The sequence below is a fragment of the Thamnophis sirtalis genome, unplaced genomic scaffold (genome assembly GCF_051295495.1).
Source record: "Thamnophis sirtalis isolate CommonGarterSnake01/CBP01778 unplaced genomic scaffold, rThaSir2_p1.2 scaffold_2, whole genome shotgun sequence".
Lineage (NCBI taxonomy): Eukaryota > Metazoa > Chordata > Lepidosauria > Squamata > Natricidae > Thamnophis > Thamnophis sirtalis.
The window spans coordinates 79,183,500-79,187,393 of NW_028261382.1; the positions used below are offsets into that span (position 1 = coordinate 79,183,500).

The following is a 3,894-nucleotide window of genomic DNA, read 5'->3' on the forward strand; positions in this document are numbered from 1 at the left end:
CCTTCCTTTGACCCAGCTTCTTTAGCCAACTATCATCTGGTCTTCAACCTTCACTTTGTAGCGAAGGTTGTTGAGAATGCGGTAGCATGTCATCAGTCCCTGGATGAAGCTGTCTACCTGGATCCATTTTAGTCGGGTTTCAGGCCTGGATACAGCACAGAGATGGCATTGGTCGCAGTGGTCGATGATCTCTGGCAGGCAAGGGACAGAGACTGCTCCTCTGTCCTGGTCCTATTAGACCTCTCAGCGGCTTTCGATACCATCGACCATGGTATCCTACTGCGACGACTCGAGGGGTTGGGAGTGGGGGGCACCATTTTACGGTGGTTCTCCTCCTACCTGTCAGATCAGTTGCAGTTTGTGTTGACTGGAGGGCAGGGATCGACTCCGAGGAGCGTCACTTGTGGGATGCCCCAGGGGTCGGTTCTCTCACCCCTCCTGTTCAACATATATATGAAACCACTGGGTGAGATCATCTGTGGTTTTGGGTTACGGTATCATCAATATGCTGATGATACCCAACTTTTCATCTCTACCCCAAACCACCCAAACGATGCCCTCAACATGATGTTCTGATGCCTGGAGGCTGTGCGGATCTGGATGGGGAGGAACAGGCTCAAGCTCAATCACTCCAAGAAGGAGTGGCTGTGGTTTCTGTCATCCTGATTTATGCATCTTGTTCCATTTTTGATGATAGAGGGAGAAATTTTAGCCCCCTCAGAGAGGGCCCGCAATCAGTGTGTCCTCCTGGATATGCGGCTTAGTTTAAAAGAACACTTTACGGCCGTGACCAGTGGGGTCTTTTACCTGGTACAATTTTCCTGTCACCTGGTACGTCAGTTGCGCCCCTATCTGGATCGGGATGCTGTGTGCACAGTCACTCACGCCCTCACCTTTTCTAGCCTGGACTACTGTAATGCTCTCTACATGGGGCTGCCCTTGAAGAGCACCCGGAAGCTTCAACTGATCCAGAATGCGGCTGTGCAGGTTATCATGGGGACCCCTAGGTGCTCCCATGTTATACCCCTTTTAGGCGGCCTGCACTGGTTGCCGGTTGTCCTCCGGGTGCGATTCAAGGTACTAATTATGACCTTTAAAGCACTCCATGGCTTAGGGCCAGGGTACCTGCGAGACCACCTACTGCCACTAGTAGCATCCCATTGTCCAGTGCGATCCCACAGAGTTGGCCTCCTCAGGGTGCCTTCGGCCAGACAGTGTTGGCTACTGACCCCCAGGGGGAGAGCCTTCTCTGTGGGAGTGCCTTCCCTCTGGAATGAGTTGCCCCGGAGCTTCATGTAATCCCCGACCTCTGGTCCTTCCGACGTGCCCTAAAAAGTTGGTTTTTCCAGCAAGCCAGCCTCGCCTGAACAAAACAAAATAAATTATTGATCACTGTTAATTTTAATTGGATTTTTTTAAAAAAAATGTCAATTTTAATTGGGTTTGGGATATTCTATCTAATTTTTTTAAACTTTTGTATTATGTGTTTCCTTTAATGTTGTACGCTGCCCTGAGTCCTTGGGAGAAGGGGGGCATATAAATCTAATGAACCTAAACCTAAACCTACTCGCTTACATGTCTTGGCACTTGTTTCAATGTTTGAATGTATATACCTTTGTGTGGCATTGTTCCCTCTCTTGTTGCTTTATATACTTCATTTTGTATGTTCCTTTTCATCTGTCTGATGTGGGCTTCTCTTGGTAGTTTATTGCATTTAGTGTAGTTTGTGTGTACTCTATAGGCTTCATAAATTTCATTCCGTACTGCATGTCTATCTCCTTGTAATACTCTCGCAATTAAATCTGACAATTGTTCTTAAATCTTCATCTTTGTTCTCTGTTACATTTTGAAATCAGAAGTAGAAGGCAGCACATTCCATTTCCAAATAGATAAACTGAGTCTTCTAACTCTTGGTAGTGGATCTGGGTACTTGAGAGACCGCCTTCTGCCGATCACCTCCCTACGACCAATTAGATCGCACAGACTGGGCCTCCTCCGAATCCCATCTGCCAGTCAATGCCGACTGGCGACCACACGGAGGAGAGCCTTTTCTGTTGCAGCTCCGACCCTATGGAACGATCTCCCCGTTGAGATCCGTACCCTCACCACCATCCAGACCTTCCGCGCAGCCCTCAAGATCTGGCTCTCCCAGCAGGCCTGGGGATAGGTTTCCAATTCACCCGCCTGAGTGTTTGATTGCTGAACGAAAGTTGTGTTTTTACTATTTTCTTTGTTCACATTTTGTTTTGTTTTTTTGACACTGCACCCCCCTCCCTTGTGGTTGTAAGCCGCCCTGAGTCCCCTCAGGGAAAAGGGCGGCCTATAAATCCCAATAAACTAAACTAAAACTAAACTAAACTAAACTAAACTAACTCTTGGTTCATTGCCATTAGTTTCTGATCCACTACTTCCAATTTCTTTTCGGTCTGTTCCAATCTGATTTCCACTGTTTTTATTTTTTGTTCTTTTTTTTTCAATTGCTCGCTGTATTGTACCTATTCTGTCATCAATTTTCTGTATATCTCCTCTCATCACTTCATGGTTTTTGCTCATTGTTTCCTAAAGGTCATAAAATGGTGTAAAATTCATTTAACAAATGTCTTGATTAGCAACAGAAATTTTGGGCTCAACTGCGGTCATAAGTTGAGGGCTACCTGTACAGTATGTTTTCTAATTGCTGTATTATTTACTCATCCCTGCCAGGAAAAGTCTGAATGTCAGTGTGTATATTTATTATTACAGGTTCTATACACGGATGTGATTTACTGTGCTAGATTTTGTGCTTGTTTTTCATGGATTAGGACCCTTTCCTTTACCAGAACTCTTAATTCTTCCAAAGCTCCTGATTGGATTAAAAGATCATTAAGACAAACGGAGGCCATAAGGAGGAAGCTCAGTGAAATGCCATCACAAGGCATGTGAAAGTTTTCTAAAGGTAAAGGTGGACAATGTCACTTAAGGCTATATGGAAAAGGGCAAAGAAAAGTTCTCTTATTCTGAACTTTGTCTTTTGATCCATTGCAGTAAATGAAGATTGTCAACTCTTTTGAAACAAGGGGACAACATGTGATTTACTGTGCTAGATTTTGTACTTGTTTTTCAAGGATTAGGACCATTTCTTTACTGGAACTCTTAATTCTTCCAAAGCTCCTGATTAGATTAAAAGATCTTTATGGTAAACAGAAGGGAGAATTAATGCTATAAGGGGGAAGACCAGTGAAATGCCATCACAAGGCATGTAAAGCTTTTGTAAAGGGAAAGGTGGACTGTGCCAGATGATAAGGTCATTTACAAGGCAAAATGGCAAATAAATGTTCTCTTCTTCTGACATTGCCTTTTGATCCATTGCAGTAAATGAGGGGTGCCTACCCTTTTGAAACAAGGGGGCATTGTGGGTGGTAAACAGCCACAAAGTTCAGAAATAAATGCTCTTAGGAGAAAAACATGAAGAAGAGCTAAACTCCAATGGGTTCATTTCAAAAGAAATAGGTTATGAAGAAACAGGTCTCAAAGCATACCTTTTTTACATATCTTCTCTTTGCATACCTACCAAGAGCAAAAAAGTTTTCTTCTAGTGGGGGGGAAGGTGTTGAGGGAGCTAGGTATGTCTAGCCTATTGAAAAGAAGGATTAAGGTGTGGGGGCATGATAACTGTCTTCCTGTACTTGAGTGGCTATGACAATGAAGAGAGGATTGTCTTACTAAAGAGAGACCCAACCTAGAAGTAAGGGCATATTTTCTGATGGAAGGAATAATTAATCAATGGAATAGTTTGTCTCCCTCATTTGTAGGTGCTCCATCACTGGAGGTTTTCAAAAAATAAACTGGCCATTTATACTTATTAGACTTTTGCAAAGTTGTTAGAAAGCACATTTATATGCTGACATCTGTCAT

General features: G+C 43.6%; 1 pseudogene; it reads left to right on the forward strand.

The window, feature by feature from the left end:
• The first annotated feature begins 436 nt into the window (after window positions 1-436).
• Window positions 437-2,828, forward strand: LOC148048950 (uncharacterized; annotated as a pseudogene).
• Window positions 2,829-3,894: the final 1,066 nt, after the last annotated feature.